Genomic DNA, 19346 nt, shown 5'->3' on the forward strand with positions numbered 1-19346 from the left:
TCTGTCTAAGTAAGCCGCAATTCTTGAGATGCTAGTTCCAGACAATGTCATATCTTTGCAATGTTTTCTTGGTATGGCCAACTATTTAGGAAAGTTCATCCCAGACCTGAGTGAGCTTTCAGCACCATTACATGAGATGACATGCAAAAATGTAAACTGGTCCTGGTTGGAACAACACCAAACAGCAATTGATATTCAGAAACAGAAAATTGCCAGCCCACCCACTTTGAGATATTAGGATGTTCGCAAACTAGTAACTCTTTCATGCAATGCTTCAAGATGACACATGTCTTCAAGAAGGTATACCTGTAGCCTATGCATCCAGAACTTTAACCCAAACTGAAATGCAGTATGCACAAATTGAAAAAGAGCTTTTGGCAGTAGTGTTCGCATGTTTGAAGTTCAATGATTAGATTTATGGCAAACCTATTCAAATAGAGACTGATCACTAACCTCTAGTGACAATTCTAAAAAAGCCAATACATTTAGCTCCAGCATGTCTGCAATGCATGATGTTAAAATTGCAAAAGTACAATTTCAATATTGTTTATACAAAAGGCAAATATTTATATTATACCTTGCAGATGCTTGATCAAGAGCACCCACAAAAAAAAATATTTTCCTTACCAAGACGAGCTCATGATAGATGGAATCATCACGAAAGGTCCTGGAGTAGTTATTTCGTCAACGTTACAACAGGAATATATCAAGATTTTACATCATGGATTCCTGGGTACTGATTCTACCAAAAGAAGGGCAAGATGCATAGTACTTTGGCCTTCCATGTCAAAAGATGTAGAGGAGGAAACTCTAGCATGTTCTATTTGCTATAGTACTAAACCATATTGACATAAAGAGCCATTTCAGCTAAACCAGATTCCTGAACTACCATGGTCAACGGTTGCTACTGATATTTTCAAATGGAGTGGTCAACATTGCTTAGTGTTTGCAGACTCTTACCCGAATTGGTTTAAAACTGACCTTCTTCATAATCTAACATCAAGCACTGTCATTGCAAAATTGAAGAGACATTTTTCTGTGCATGATAGTCCACACAAAGTTGTATATCACAATGGTATGCAGTTTACCAGTCAGCAGTTCAAGAAATGTGCTGTCTTGGGACTTTATCCATGTTATAAGAAGTCCTGAGAGCCCCCAGTCTAATGGATTAGCTGAGCATGCAGTCCAAAGTGCAAAATGTTTATTAGAGGAAATCTAAGAGTGATGGTACCGACATTTTCCATAACCTTCTCCATCTCAGAAACATGCCCCGAGATAACTTTCTTGGTTCACCTGCTCAGAGATTAATGTAGAGACAGACAAGAACAATCTTACCAATCAATAAATAAGTATTGATTCCAAATGTAAAAACAACAAAGTGATCAAAACCCAACTTCTGAAGAAATATCAGTCACAAAAGTTGTATTACGGTAAATCTAGCTAACCTCTTAAACCATTAAGACAAGGAGAAATCATAAGGATGCAAACAGTCAAAGGATAAGACCGAGTGGGTATTATCAAAAATATTTGTGAAGAACTGAGATCTTATATTATTCAGTTGGAAGGAATGGATTTTGGAAGGAACTGAAGACATATACTTCCAGTTTCTGAACCAGACAGCAGATTGCTTGTGCCAAAGACTCTATTTCTCAGAGCAACTATACACTTGTTCCAGTTTTACAGAACAGTGTACTTTCCACAAATAATCCTGATGTTATCCCTGAAGTTCCTATTGAGAAGAATTCCCCAGAGACTGTCCTTGTTGTTAATCCCAGTCAAAGCTTTTATATAACCAGATTGGGTAGAATTTCCAAACCCAATCCAAAATACACAGCAACTTGGACTTGAGTTCTGATTTGTTATTAATATTGGAATGTTATCTGTTTTTATTTTATTTATTTATTTAACATTTGTTTACCAGGAAAGTCTGACTTGGAACAAAGCCAATTTTCAGCAGAGACCTGGGGAGAAACGCTCCAGATGCATGTCTTTGTAACGTGGGAGGAAACAAGAGTACCCGGAGAAAATCCACACGAATGCCAGGAGGACATGCATACTTCACACAGAAGGCACTCCACCCAAGAATTGAACTGAAGAACCTCTTGGTGTGAGGTAACAACGCTAAATCTGCACCACTGCCCCATTGTTATCTAGCACATACATTTTCTTGTTCTCCTATTAGATGTCGAGCAAATCAAAGAAGGAAGATGCAGATCACTGAGTGTATTGTTCCTATTCAGCCACTGTAGCTAGATAGCATGTGCATATAAGTACTGAGCATGTGCAAGAACAGTGCCATTTTGTACAGTCAACCAGAGTGAATACAGTCATGTATGGAGATGCTCATGTGATTGTGTTTGAAGTAATGTGTGAATCAGTTAGCTTAAATACTTGTTTTAATTACAGTTCCTGGCATGTTTATGTACAATAAATATCTTGAACCCATACACAGCTTCATTGGCTCTTTTGAATGCATAAGAGAAGCGACATCTATTAAAGTGGTGGAACAACATACACTGCTTTACTGTCATAGAATTATTAGCATTGCCTCTTTTCTCCAAGCTCTTCATTCTGAACATCTCATGCATTTATGCCTATCCTTTTTGAGCTCACTGCTAGACACAGGCTTTGACTGTTAAGTCTCACTTTACTCCTCAACCACTTCCAATCACTCAGCCACCTCCCACCAAACCTTCTGCAAGATGACCATTATATGTCCTCTGATCTCCACCCACTGTCACACTCTCAAGATGCATCTCTTGAAAAGACCTTCATAGTCAGTACTACAATATTGCAGGTATTCTTAACTCCCACAACTTCCTGCACAAACACAACACATCCATAATAAGGTCCTCTTTACGTAACTTATCCTGTTCTACCTCCTTCTACTTTCCTCTTTACCTCCCTCACCCCTACTATCAATAACAAACATCTTTATAAACACTTACACAACCAATCATCATATCACTATGTATTACGCCTACTTCCATAATGTCCTTATGAACAAACTATCACCACAACCCCCTGCAATCGGACTAAATCAATTTCCCAGCTCACCACTATCAGGATCACTCTTCTATATGATTACTAAGCCTCAGAAACATTTTCTTGCTGCCTAAAATCATCAAATACCTCATTCAGACTATCTTCCATCATCTTTATACTCCTTCTTAACAGTAAAATGTAACCCAACTCGGTCTCAACAACTCCCTTTCCTCAAAATCAGAACTACTGCTTTCTTACACTGCCCTGTGCCCTATTCAATGTACATAGCATCAGAAACAAGCAAGACACCATAAGTGCTTTTATTTCCCAGCACAACCCAGACATTCTAGCAGTCACCGAATCATGGGTCAAAAAAGACTACCAAAACTTCTAAAACTTTCTAACCTCCTACAAGTACATCAATGAAGGCAGACCAGGCAAAAAAATCAGGGGGAGGCTTTTTAATTATGTACAGAAATTGCTTAAACCTGAAGGTCATTTGCCCAGTGAAAACAAAAGAAATTCATATGAAACAAAGGATCATTTGTTATTAAATAAAGTCATAGCGATACTGGAGATCTATAAAAATGGGACAAATCTAAGTATGGCATGGATTGACTACAAAAAATAATTTGATAGTATCCCACATTCATAGATAAAAGAGTGCTTAAAAATGTATAAGATACACCCTATACTGATCAGCTCTATTACAGTGACCATGAAACAATGGCAGACCACTTTGCAATTAAACCATGACAAAGGGCAAATTATTATCCCAGGGATAAAAATTCTATTCTAGGGTCTTTGTCACCGCTGCTATTCTGCCTTGCCCTGAACCCATTAAGCTGTCTACTTAACAGCTTAGGCCATGGCTATAATTTGTCTCCTAGAAAACAAGAAAGTGTAAAAATTTCTCATCTTCTCTTTATCGATGATTTAAAACTATATAGCTCATCAGATGAGGAACTGAAAGTACAACTGCAAGTTGTCAAAATGTTTTCAGATGATATAAGAATGTTATTTGGTCTTGATAAATGTGCAAAAGCAACCTTTAAAGCAGGAAAACTGCAGCACCAGGAAAACATCGGTTTGGGACAAGAATGTGATATAAAAGAACTTGAGCAAGAGGGAGTGTCTAAATATTTGGGAACTGATGAAGGATCAACAATAAAATGTGAACAAATGTGAATAAACTTAGTAAGGAAGACTTTAGAAGACTTAAATTAATCCTGAAAACAGCATTGACATCTAGGAACAAAATCCAAGCTATAAACCAATTTGCTGTTCCTGTCCTAACTTACAGTTTTGGAGTGATTTGACTGGCCCAAAAACGTGTTGGATAGATTACACAGGAAAACAAGAAGGATGCTTCATGCTCACCAAATGATTTATAAAAATCAGTGCATACCAAGATTATATATTCCCCATTCCAAAGGAAGGATGGGCCTCCTTGAAACTGATTACATGTATTGATCTGCAATCATGGGACTCCATACATATCTGCTGACTTCACAAACCCAAATGAAGTGAAAGTTTTGAAACATGAGGAGAATAAATCTAAGATGACTTTTCTGCTTAATCTAGCAGAAGCATATCGGTGTCAAGCAAGAATGGAAATCAAACCAGAAGTAGATAAAAGTCAGGCAGCAACTGAATGTGCCAAAAAACAAAAGAAAGAATATAAGGTGACAGACCAGATGAGAAGGCAAGAAATGTGGAAAATGCATAAATATAGTTGCAAATATAGAAAACTTCTGGAAGACCCTCATGTTGATCAGGAACAAATGCAGAAATGGTTACAGAGAGACAAATTCCAACCAAAATATGAAAGGTTAATAACGGCATACCAAGATAGTGGGCTACATACACGCTGGTTCACAAAATCCATTGAACACATGGGAGAAACAGATAAATGTAGGTTTGTAAAACCAAATTGGAAACAGTCATGCACCTCGTTGCTGGTTGTGATGTACTAATGACAGAAAGACTGTATACTGAAAGGCATAATAATGTGGCAAGACTGTTGCACTGGGAATTGTGGAAACAGTATAGTATTGAAGTGGCTGAAAAACAATGGAAACGTGAGACACAAAGCATCATAGAAAATGATGAAGTTTACATCACATGTGATCACCCATTACCAACAGTTCAAAAGACGGATGCTAGAAAACCAGATATAGTGGTCCATGAAAAGAAGACAAAAGTAGCATTGATCATTGAAATTGCCCCACGCAGTGACTACAGTGTATTGCATACAGAGAGACACAAAGTCATAAAATATCAGGATCTGCAGGCAGAAACAAGAGCAATGTGGAAGAAAGATACCTAGACATTTCCAATAGAAGTAGGAGCAACTGGTCTCACAAAAAAGAATCGACAATTGTACGTATGAATTGCAGAATGAGTCATTACTAGGCACATTGTGGGTGCTGCGAAGAGCACTTCGGGCTGACATCAAAGATTGACACAATACTAATTTCATGAACTTTAATCGTACTTTGACTTAGGAATGGGGTCCATTCCTGTCATGGTATTAGAAACCCAAAAGATTTGGAGAAATTAAAAAAAGGCAAAAAAATCAGGTGGATGCTTTCTAATTATGTACAGAAATAACCTAAACCTGAAGGTCATTGCCCAGTGAAACTCTCCTCAGAATCAATCCTAAATGGATTGTCTTAAAACGTCTAACTCACAAAAGCAAAGTACTACTGATCAGTACCGCCTAGTACCCCCACTTCCATAGATAAATTTAAATCACTCATCACTAACATCCTCAATAACTAATCCAAAAATAATAACATAATCATTCTAGGTGACTTCAATCTTAATTATCTTGGCCCTCTTTCATCTGACATGGATACACTCCTAGCCGACCTAGGTCTCCTTTAACTCTTAAAAGAACCAACAATACCTAACCGCAGGTACTCCAAGCACTCCACAATTGACCTGATTAGTACAAGTATACCAAACTCCATCGCCAACATAAACATTCTGCCACCATCACTAAGCAACCACTTCCAGTCAGAATCTCAGTTGCCATCAAGCCTATTAAACTACCACCAATATTATAAGACTTCAGAAACCAGAGTAGCTGAAATATAGAAAACAAATGGAACCATATACTCTCCTTACATGACTCCAATACAGCAGCTTTAAGCATAACCAATTTTGTACTCCAGCTGCAAGACAAATTCTTCCCACTTATTCACAGATTTTATAAACTCACCAAAACTAAATAGCTATCCACTGAACTCAAACATATTTTAACTCAAAAGGATGAAGCATAGAAAAATGGAAACAGACCCCCACAAATGACAACCACATCTCCTTTATAGTCTTGCATAACCTAGCCAAAAATCCATCAGAAGGCATAAAAGAAATCTAAAGAAAAAGAAACAAATTACCCTCTTACATTCCCACAGACACTTTTGGAAAGAGGTTAACCTACATACATGAAGAAAATCTCCTCATAATACCTTGTTTACTAACACCATTCAATGTGTCTCCTCATGATACCCTGTCTGCAAACACAATTCAATGTGTCTCCTCATGATACCCATGATACCCTGCCTACAAACACCAGTTGGTGTGTCTCCTTATGATACCATGATACCCTGTCTGCACACACCATTCAGTGTGTCTCCTCATGATACCCATAATACCCTGTCTACAAGCACCATTCAGTGTGTCTCCTCATGATACCCATGATACCCTGTCTGCACACACCATTCAGTGTGTCTCCTCATGATGATACCCATGATACCCTGTCTACAAACACCATTCAATGTGCCTCCTCATAATACCCATGATACACTGTCTGCAAACACCATTCAATGTGTCTCCTCATGATACCCAGGATGCCCTGTCTACAAACACTATTCAATGTGTCTCCTCATGATACCCTGTTTACAACCATCATTCAATGTGTTTCCTCATGATACCCATGATCCCTTGTCTACAAATGCCATTCAATGTGTCTCCTCATGATAACCATGATACCCATGAAACCCTGTCTACAAGTACCATTCAATGTGTCTCCTCATGACACCCATGATACCCTGTCTACAAACACCATTCAATGTGTCTCCTCATGATACCCATGATACCCTGTCAACAAGCACCGTTCAATGTGTCTCCTCATGATACCCATGATACCCTGTCTACAAACACTGTTCAATGTGTCTCCTCATGAAACTCATGATACCCTGTCTGCAAACACCATTCAGTGTGTCTCCTCATGATACCCATGATACCCTGTCTACAACCATCATTCAATGTGTTCCCTCATGATACCCATAATCCCTTCTCTACAAATGCCATTCAATGTGTCTCCTCCTGGTACCCTGTCTACAAATACCATTCAATGTGTCTCCTCATGATAGCCATGATACCTTGTCTACAAACACTGTTCAATTTGTCTCCTCATGATACCCATGATACCCTGTCTACAATCACCATTCAGTGTGTCTCCTCTAGATACCCATGATACAGTGTCTGCAAACACAATTCAATGTGTCTCCTCATAATACTCATGATACCCTGTCCACAAACATTATTCAATGCATCTTCTCATGATATCCATGATACCCTGTCTACAAATACCATTCAATGTGTCTCCTTATCATATTCTGTCTACAAACACCATTCAATGTATCTCCTCCTGATACCCATGATACCCTGTCTGCAAACACCATTCAATGTGTCTCCTTATGATACCCATGATACCCAGTCTGCACACACCATTCAGTGTGTCTCCTCATGATACACTGTCTGCAAACACCATTCAATGTGTCTCATCATGATACCCATGATACCCTGTCTGCAAACACCATTCACTGTGTCTTCTCATGATACCCATGATACTCATGTTACCCTGTCTACAAACACAATTCAATGTGTCTCCTCATGATACCCATGAAACCCTGTCTACAAACACCATTCAATGTGTCTCCTCATGACACCCATGTTACCCTGTCTACAAACACCATTCAATGTGTCTCCTCATGATAGCCATGATGCCCTGTCTTCAAGAACCATTCAGTGTGTCTCCTCATGATATCCATGATGCCCTGTCTACAAACACCATTCAATGTGTCTCCTCATGATACCCTGTCTACAAACACCATTCAGTGTGTCTTCTCATGATACCCTGTCTACAAACACCAATGTGTGTCTCCTCATGGTACTCATGACACCCTGTCTACGAACACCATTCAGGATTTCCTTAATGAATTTAGCAATCTCCCAAAAAGTAAATTTCACACCTTCCACAGATTTTGAATTATCCACCCTGCCACTATTCATCCCCTCTTCCACTACAACTACATACATCTCATAAAAGTATTTTTCCTACTTGAAAATGTTTCCACTGGCACCTCTCCTGGATATGACAACATAAACCTCTGTATCATATATTACTGCTCAGAGTATCTGTGTCTTCCTCTCACCCACATATATAATCTATATCCCACACAAAACATCATGCCACACATTTGGAAAACCACTCTAGTTAAATCCCTCCCAAATCGAAACAACCCAAAAGATACTGCTCACTTCTGTCCAGTGTCCATCCTCCCAGTTCTGGAGAAACTTCTTGAAAAGATAGTCTACAACCAACTCTCCCTCTGCATCCAGCAGTACCAACTGCTCCCCTTAAAACAACATGGACTCTGACCTGGACAAAGTACAATGACAGGACTTTGGTCCCTAACTGATGACTTCCTGCTAAGGTCTGATAGTGGCCTCCTCACAGGTGCCCTGTTTATAGACCTGACAAAGGTATTTGACCTCATCAACCACTGTCTTCTCCAAAACAAACATTGAAATTTTTATCAATCCAGATGCTGTTCCCTGGTTTAAAAAAATCCTTATTGACAGACACTTCAGCATTAAAATAGGATCCTCCAAATCAGAATTTACATCTATTACCACAGGTGTACCACAAAGATCCATTCTTGCCACCTTCCTCTTCTCCATATTCATTAATAAACTTCCTTTGACCTCCTTCCATCTCCCACATATCCTCTACGCTGATGACATGGTCATTTACCAATCAGGTCATCCTTTCACCAAAATTCAGTGCCAACTCCAGTCAGACTTACATGAGCTCCAACAATGGCTGAAAATGCATAAACTATATCTCAACCCCATCAAGACCAAAACTATGCTTTCTGGACCTCCAAAGAAAATTCATCAAGCACCTGACTCTTTAACTATCTTTGACCTACAAAATAATGCCATAGAGATAACCTGTCCCTTCAAATACCTAGGACTATGGCTTAATTAGTCACTAAGCTTCCATTTCCATACAGACAATGTGAGACCCAGAATAAACTCCCTGCTCCTCTGGGCCATAAAGATCTCCCATTTTCGATCCCATCCAGCCAGGGCAACTATTAACAAGGGAGTTATCCTTTCTCAACTTGAATATGGGCTCACAGTTTTTGCTTCTGTCTCCAAGAAAAGTATTGCCATACTCCAAACTATCTCTAACAGGATCTGCCAATTCATTACAAACTTACCTTTCTATGAGCATCACTGTATCACCCTAGAAAAAAGGGTTCACATAAAGCAAGGATCTAACCTACTTTTAGGATCTCATTTCTACAAACTACACCAACTTTACACATTTACACCCTTTGCCACTAGATTTCACAAAAAACCTCTGCATACAACCTGAGACACTACTTACAAGTCACATCAACTCTCATTACCCCTAGAACCAAACTCCACAGCACTGCGTATACTTTCTCCTCTCAGGCACCTACTCTTTGGAAAGCTCTGCTCATCAACATTAAGGAAATCAGCACTTACTCCAACATCAGAATGCAACTCAAAAAGGACTTCTTCATTCAAACCAAATACTCCTGCCTTAACACATTTAACACATGATTTATCACCTAATCTATCTCCTTTCCAAGTCTTTTCTCCTCTCTCAGGATTCACTAAGACTGACCCACTTTAGAAACTAATGTATATATTGCACATTACACTCTGCATGATTATACATTGCACTGTGCTTACACAGTTTTTTTATGTAATTAGTCTGAACTATTCTGTTATTGTTCATAGGTTCATAGATTAGTACTAGGCTAACTGCCCTTGCAAAACATTTTAAGCCTAGCCAATTATCTCCTGTGAGATTCAGACCCTGTACCTTGTGTTTGTAAGGCCAACACCTTAACCATTAGGCCACCCTCCCAACCCCTTAGTTCTTGCATTTCTACATTTCTACATTTTTGTTTGTGAAATGTTTTGTATTTCACCTGGGCTGAGCCTGAAATTGGTCAGTATTGATCAGTGTACTACCCCCGTAACAAATATAACTGACTAAATAAATAAACTCTAATTATACCCTGACTTCGGAATTGGCTCCATTCCCATTATGGTATTAGAAACCCAAAATATTAGGAGAAATTAAACAGAGAAAATCCACAGTCTGTAAAGAAAGTCCCTCCCCTTGATTCAGTCTAGCATATCAGAACAAATCCACCCATTCCCAGAATCTTTCCAGGTATAGGTTCATATGTCTATCCTAGGCAAACAATAACTAAGGCCCTTATAAGCCTAACCATGCAACCCAAATGTTCATAAGTTCATAGTTTCATAGGTAGGTACTAGGCTATTGGCCCTAGGGCCTATATAAGCCTAGCCAAAAAGGTACCCTGACTTTCACCACCCAAGAAAATTATTTTCCTGTGGTCCTGTTGAGCAGAGCCACAAAAGTGATCCTCGGGGTGAATTTCCTATTTCCCATCCAATCATCAAGCTTTTTCTTGAAGAGTGCTAATGAGGAGCTTTGTTTGATATAGATAGGTAGTTTGTTCCAGAGTATGGGAAGTCTCTGGGACAGGAATCTATCCCTCCAGCATGTTTTGTTTATTGTAGTGACAAGGTTTAGGTCCCTAGAGTGTGTAACTCAGAGGGACTGGGATTTCTTTAAGTGGAGCATGTCCAACAGCTCTGTGTTTGACATAGCTTTGTATGTTAGGCAGAGATCACCTCTGAGTAGGCGATATGCGACGAAAGCTGTCGTTTTTTGAGATGGTCTGCATAGGGCATCTGTTTGAGGCCAGTAATCCTGTTTGTGAGGTGTTTCTGTGGCCTTTCCAGTTGTGACCGTAAAATCCTTTTATGTACTTATGTATATAATGAATACTAAACAATCTGTAGTTGGTTTTGTTCTATCTTTGTGTATTACATTAAGCCTTATGGGTTGTGGACAGAAATAATTTCAATATGGGGGTGTAGGTAGTTAGAATAAGTCCATATAGATAGTTCACATGCGAAATTAACTATGTTAATATGGAGAGTAACCATTTATAGATTTTGGTTAGGGTTGTTTATGATAAATATATTTATATATGTGACATATCATTTAAATATTTTTTTCCAATTTATGGGATTGTAATGTTTTTTGTCTTTATTGTGTTCCATTGGAGTGCTATATTTTGTATATCCAAATTCTCTAATAGCCCTAATGCTGATTCTGGCATCTAGATTGTTGAATATATAGGTATTGGATACGGGGAACTAATATTTTGTCATTGACCCTTATTTGCTCAATAATTGTGGTACATGGTCTATAAGACTATATATGTTTTCATATACATATATATATATATATCATATTATATTTTTCCACCAAAAACATCATTTTGTAATATTAATATGGTTGACATGTCCGGTTTTATGATTGCCTTGTATTACAGAGCTGCATATTGTGTTTTGGTATTATTGTATGTTTAAAACATCAATATATTGTTTCATTTATTAATATTAATGAGCCGGTATGTCCTATTGGCTCATGGCTTATATTTAAATTGATGAGCACAAGGAACTTGAATTTTTTGTCCTACACTGAAGAAGGCACTTTTGCCGAAACTAGTCTGTTATGGTATAATAAATGGAATTTGAACTCCGTTCTGTCTTGCTGGTCTATTTGGTGAATCTGATAGTTGGTTTGGACCGTGCATTCCCCCTTGCATAGGATTTTGTTTGGTTCTTTCCAGTTGTGACCCACAAATATAATTTCTATAGTGATGATTTACTGACTGCCTCTGTCCATCAGAGAAATAGGTGACAGACCAGGGATGGATTTCTGATTACCCATTCATTTGCTCAAGTTGTGTTCGCTTCGCATGGATGGGTAACCTGTTCTCGACAAAAGTAAATCTCTGAGAAACATAGCTGTCTCTCTGACATGTCCTAATTTTGTCTTGTTTGTTTTGCAGATGTGCAAAAGGTTCATTAAAACAGGGATCAAGGATACCTTGTACACCAGGCAAAAAATCACCTCTCAGAAGTCAGTACGATACTGAGTAAATAGACAGGGCTTTGACATGATCAATTCAGGAAACTGTAGTTACTCCCTGTGTTCTTTTTTTAAGAAACCTTTGCGGATGTTCCAGTTGCTGCATGTGTCATACTGGAGGAGATATTATAGTTTACGATGGGACTGACGAGAGATGAGTACATTGCGGATGTTCCAGTTGCTGCATGTGTCATACTGGAGGAGATATTATAGTTTACGATGGGACTGACGAGAGATGAGTACAGTGATACGATGACCTCTCTGGACCTGGATGCCATGCCCTTACTTATAAGTTGAGCAGCATAGAAGGATTTAAATACTGCCTTGGATACATGTTGGTTGAAGACTAGCACATGTGAGTTCTCAGATCTCTGACTACTGAATCAATTTTAGGGGTGTTTTATTGATGAAATAGTTACCTGAGCTGGCCGACCTCCCAAAAGGCACTACAATGTATTTCTTGGCATTGCGTTTTATACCATGGCTTTGACACCAAGTGTTTTTCTGTGTTAGACCATCTTGAAGGGTGTTCTAATCTTGGGGGGATTCAATGATTGATCCCTGTTTGCAATCATCTGTGAACTTGGTCAGCCTGAGGCCTTTGACATTGGCGTTGATCTTCAAAAAGAAGATGAGAAAGAAGAACAGGCCCAGCACAGAGCCATGAGGGATTCCACTGGTGACTGGTCTTTTTCGGGAGGTGATCTCACCAATCCTAACCTCTTAAGTCCTATCAAATAGCCAGCTAGCTATCACGTGTCTTATAAAGGGGTTTACGCCTTGTTCTGTAAATTTTTTTAACAAAGTAGGCTATTGTATGAAATGCTTGAGTCAGCTATAGGTAGGCAGTCTGCACTGCTTTCCCCTCATCTGTTACATTAGTGACGTTTTCAAAGAAGTCTGCCTGGCTCAGTAAACATGGCCTTCTTTTGACAAAAACTAAACTGGGATGGATCCAGTCTCTGGAGGTCTTCTATAGACCTGTTGATAATTTCCATGATAATTCTTTCCATGTCTTTGCAAATAAGACTATTCAGACTAATGAGTGTAGCTTCTAGTATTTGTTGAATGTCCTACGTTATGAAAGTGATAACCGTTTCAGTCCTCCAGTCTCATGACACAAAGCTTTTTTTAAGACTATACTTAAACTTTGACTCCAGGGATCCTGGTAAGTTATATTTTAGACTGTTCAGGAGGCATCCTGGGATATTATCAGGGCCCACTGAGTCTGTGTTCTTGGCTTTAACAAGCACAGCCAGTACATGCTCCCTAGTTATAGTTGGAGGAGTTATGTTTGAGGATATTTCTTGGGTGATGGTTGGGTTGGGGGTGGGGAGTAAAGATGGAACTGAATATGTCCACCATCAGGTTCGCTATATTAACAGGCTTTGTGAATGTGGCACCATTAACCACCAGTTCAACACATTTCTGTACACTGCCGTTGAGGTTTCCAATAGATCTGAAGAAGGCCTTATGGTTATCTTTCATCTGGGAGTCTATGTTAACCTCAGAGTTGACTATGTTTACCTAATTAGCCCTCTTAGTTGCCTATTTAGTTTGATGAGAGAGTTTTTGTCTTTACAGAAATTACCCTTCCTGATTTTTGCCATTTTTTTTCTTTTTCTTGTATATCCTGTTTAATTTGGGATGCCACCATGGCAGTTTGTTTCTGGGGCTAGTTCTGGGCTTACCTCTGGTAGGTACAGCAGCCACTAAGCAGGCATTGACATCATTGTACAGAGTTTCTAAGAGCAATTCAGCACAGGCTGATGTGGTTTCAGAGTTTGGCAGGACATTGAATTTTGACAAACCATCACTTAATAAAAAGTAGTTTGTTGTGGAATAGATTCTAATTGTTATGTGTTTACTGGGGTTATGGAGTTGATTTTGATTTTGAAAGAGGTTGCTTTATGACTGGACATTAGCAGGGAGGATGAAACATCCAGATTTGTGATTATGAGGTCCAGCATGTTGGAGCATCTAGTGGAGATATTTACTGTTTGGTCAAGGGTGTTTGTATTTATGAAGCACCCTCCAAGAGGAAAAAACGCTGAGAGAAGAAGGGAGCCACTTTTGAGATTTTAAGTATTTTTTCTCTGTTTATTTGCTAAGTTTTTCTGCATAGCTGCCTAGCTTGAGCATTTTCTGGCTTGTTACACTTGATTTCTGTATTAGTAGCTGTATTTAGAGCACAACCAAAAGCTGTTTGCTGAATTTCCTGTTTGCACTTAATTTTAAATCGTTTTTTTCTTAAAACTTGCATATTTTCTGTCCTTGACCTAGCACTCTTGTGTGGGGTCATTTACTGCACTGTTATAACTTGATATTACTTGTGAACCTCTGCTATCTCTGTAAAAAAAAAAAAAAAATCTTGCTTTTTCCCACTTTTCTGAGAGTTAAAAGTTCAGTTACAGGCTTGCTGTTCCTGAACTGTTTGAAAGTTTCTGTGAGGCCATTTTGCTTGGGCTGAAGGAGGGTCTCTCTGTTGATCAGTGGCAGTGACTAACATTGAGCAGCTTCCCTGCCCCGTAGAGGTGGTTACTGACTTGAAACTGTAGTTTTATTGCCCACCAGGGTCATTTCCATAACTCCTTCATCTTCCTCTCTTAAAACCTAGTTGCCTCGTGGTTTGGGCGTCTTTTCAGGCTTGTTGGCTGTTGGTGAAGCACCTCCAAGAGGAAAAACGCTGAGAGAAGAAGGAGCCACTTTTGAGATTTTAAGTATTTTTCTCTGTTTATTTGCTAAGTTTTTCTGCATAGCTGCCTAGCTTGAGCATTTTCTGGCTTGTTACACTTGATTTCTGTATTAGTAGCTGTATTTAGAGCACAACCAAAAGCTGTTTGCTGAATTTCCTGTTTGCACTTAATTTTAAATCGTTTTTCTTAAAACTTGCATATTTTCTGTCCTTGACCTAGCACTCTTGTGTGGGGTCATTTACTGCACTGTTATAACTTGATATTACTTGTGAACCTCTGCTATCTCTGTAAAAACAAAACAAAAAAAAAATCTTGCTTTTTCCTACTTTTCTGAGAGTTAAAAGTTCAGTTACAGGCTTGATGTTCCTGAACTGTTTGAAAGTTTCTGTGAGGCCATTTTTGCTTGGGCTGAAGGAGGGTCTCTCTGTTGATCAGTGGCAGTGACTAACATTGAGCAGCTTCCTGCCCCGTAGAGGTGGTTACTGACTTGAAACTGTAGTTTTATTTTCCCTTTTGGGTCTATTCCTGCTTCTTTCCAGCCCCTGCTATCAAGCACGCTTTAACGTGCTTTAGCGAGATTTAGCGTGGAGTTGCCACTAGAGCAGCATCGGGCAGTGCCGGTTAAACAAGGTTAAACTCTTTCTGGCTCCAGAAAGTCTGTTCTTCAATTTTTCCCTTAGAACTGCTCTGTTAGGAACCTAAACAGTTTACACCTACACTAAAAAGTGCAGCACTTGTTCCAAATAGCTTTTTCTTCTCAGAAAGCTCAGCACTTGTCTTATAAGCATATCCCTTATCTTATAAGCATTCTCTTTGCAGGGCAAGCATTCCTATATTATACAAATCTCTCACTAGCAAAACCCCAGGAGTGCCCACTTCCCTGCTAAGCCCACTACTTTTCTGTCTCATACCAACTCATAATTCTTTCTAGCATGTCGAAGGGTCAGATGCTGGCGTCTTCTCCTGCCCATTTGGTGAATCTGGGAATTCTGAGACAATGTTACAATTGCCTCATGTACACGGACAACCCTCTCCTCCTCCCACGTAACACTAACACTTGTGAGAGATGCAGCTATTTAGCCAGACTGGAGGCTGAGCTCTCTCAACTCAGGACTGGCAAGACCAGGCAGGAGGAGAAGGCAACTACACACACCACAATACCAGTCTCACATAACTCAACCACACCACTGAGTCAAACACATAAACACACTAAGACATACTCGGAGGCTCTGAGTAAAAATTTACCTAAACAGCAGAGGCCTCCAAAGCAGACACCCAAGCAACTGCAAACTCAATACACCACACAAACAACACATAAACAACAAAATCAGTGTGCAAAGCAGTCACTGCCCTTAAGGCCAAATACAACACCAAACATACTTGTCATAGGTGACTCCATAGTCAGACACACTGACGTCCCGCTCACCAGACTGAGTAAGGAGAAGGTCACAGTAAGCTGCCTGTCGGGTGCTAGAATCCGCCACATAACACAAGCACTCGGGTCTCTCAACAGCAGGTACAAGTACGACTCAGTCATTTTCCACGCTGGTGTCAACGACCTGAGACGTACCTCCTTGGACTACATGAAAAGAGACATTGAGGAGCTCTCTGATTATGTAGCCCAGGCAGGTATAACCCTGACCTTGAGCAGTATCCTACCTTCACCTAGAATGATGCCACAATACAGTGATAAGATGATCAGCTTTAATAATTGGCTTAAATTCTGGTGTCATTCAAAGGGGATCCAATGTCTGTCTGCCTGGGATGACATGCTGGACAAGCCACGCTGCTTCGCAAGGGATGGCTTGCACCTGTCACCCCTAGGCTTCCGGATATTGGCAAAGGCTCATGCCACCCCCATAGTACCTTTTTTAGGCAAGGCTCAAATTCTAAACCTACCACCCTAGAACACAAAAAAGTAAAAACTAAGGGTAATGCTGCTCAATGCCAGAAGTCTCAATCTCAAGATGCACTTTTCGAGGCCCTTCTCAGTATGGAGAACATTGATGTCTGTGCTGTGACAGAAACCTGGTTCAAGGCTCCTGAGAGCACCCCAGCACTAGCAGGTTTCACCTCATATCATGCGTTCCGGCCCCAAAATCCGGACAACACTAAGAAAGGAGGGGGAGGTGTCCATATTCATAAAGGACACCCACACCTCAAGGTTGGTGGCAACGCACGATGCATCGGAGACCATCCAGGTGCAATTAACCATAGACAAGACTGCTCTGCAATTTGTAGCATGTTACAGGCCACCCTCTCAAACTCAGGAACCTCACATGGCCTTCCTGAAAACAATGGAGGGGATAAATGTATCTCCAAACACCATCATACTAGGTGACTTCAACTACCCTAATATAGACTGGGAACACTACTCAAGCCCAAACACTCTAGCCCAAAGGTTCCTGGAGTTCATAAACTCAAATGCCATGGAACAACTAGTCACCATCCCCACAAGAGGAGAAAACATACTTGATCTCATCATCATGAACATGGGATCACAATGTTCAACACCGAAGTATACCCCTCACTGGTGAGATCAGATCATAAACTAATCTCGCTGGAGGTCCTCATCCCGCCACCTGAAATAAAAAGACCACAGTGAAAAACTTCTCAAAAGCCGACTTCACACTTCTAAAAACTAGTGTGGTCTCCTTTAAGGCCCCTGAGCCAGTGGTAAACATTACTCAAACCGCTGAATCACTTACAAATGCCTTCTACCAGCACCTACAGGACTGCATGGATCAGGCAATCCCAAACAAAACTAAGACTCTTTGTACCAAAGGCAAGCGTCCAGTCTGGTGGACCCCAGCCATAAACAAGCTCTACAACAAAAGGAGGAAGCTACTACAAGATAGAGCAAAATCCTTGAAAGGTAAGACACCTTTGATCATTATAAGTAAAAACTAAGAGCTCTCATAAAATCATCCAAGGCAAATTTTGAGAGAAAAATCACCAAGGACTCAAAAGACAATAATAAGGCCTTCTTTAGCTATGTTAGAAACCTAGGAGGAAACTCCCAGATATGCTCAGAATTAGTTCAAAATGATGTGAAGATTACTGAACCTACACACATTGCCAACATACTGGCTGACAGGTTCAGTGCAAACTTCTCCCCCACCTTCCTATCAAAAGGAGAGATATCTATACCAGAGGATTGTACCCCCCCAAACATCTCCAACGCCCAGGTGAGAACTGCTCTCTCCAAAGCAAAAAACACAACATCCATGGGACCGGATGGTGTCCCCGGCTGTGTGCTCCATGAACTCAATGAGGAATTAAACCCGCAGTTAGGACAGCTGTTTAATCTTAGCCTCACCTCAGGATACGTACCCAAGGAGTGGCATACGGCGACTGTGGTCCCACTTCACAAGGGCGGTGCCTCTACCGACCCTGGAAATTACCATCCCATTAGCTTGACAAGCCTTATCTGCAAAGCCATGGAGAGGATCATAATGGAACTCATAAATAAAGACATAGGGAACTTGCAGACTTTGGATCCAACCCAGTTTGGCTTTGTCAAAGGCAAATCATGCCTTTTAAACTTGGTTGACTTTTTCGAGACAGTCACCAAGGCCATTGATGAGGAAAAGGCAGTCCATACAGCCTACCTTGACCTGGCAAAGGCCTTCGACACAATACCCCACTCAGGTATCATCGAAAAACTCATCAGCTTGAATGTAAACCCATACATCACAAGATGGGTTGCAAACTGGCTAAGTGACAGAACCCACAGGGTCAGAGTTGCTGGAGCCATGTCAGACTCAAAGCCTGTCACAAGTGGTGTCCCACAGGGCTCAGTCCTGGGTCCACTCTTGTTCGGCATCTACTTTTCTGAAGTACAAGCAAACACAGGAGGGTTATGGCTAACAAAGTTTGCAGATGACTGCAAACTGGGCCATAGTCGAAAACACATCTGACACAGATATCCTTCAGAAGGGCCTCACAGAAATGGATAACTGGTGCCAGAGCCATGGCCTAAAGTTAAATGCCAAGAAATGCATAGTCATACCCTTCGGGAAAAACAAGGTTACCCCTAGCTACCATATAGGTGGCAATCCACTGAGCACAGAAGAAGTCATCAGGGATCTGGGGACCCAGGTTGACAGTAGCCTTCGTTTGACACTCATGTTGCTAAAGTAGTTAGGAAAACCTTCTACATTGCCCACCTGATCATGAAGGGATTCACATCTAGATCAAGGGAGGTCATCGTCCCCTGTACTCATCACTCATTAGACCTATGATTGAGTACAATGCCCCATTCGGAATGTATCTGACCCGACACCTGCAGCAGCTGGAAAGGCCCCAAAAGTTCCTCACCAAAAGGATAAAGGGTCTCAAAATATGTCTTA

Source organism: Protopterus annectens, chromosome 12.part0 (genome assembly GCF_019279795.1).
Source record: "Protopterus annectens isolate FY-2018-M chromosome 12.part0, PAN1.0, whole genome shotgun sequence".
NCBI lineage: Eukaryota > Metazoa > Chordata > Ceratodontiformes > Protopteridae > Protopterus > Protopterus annectens.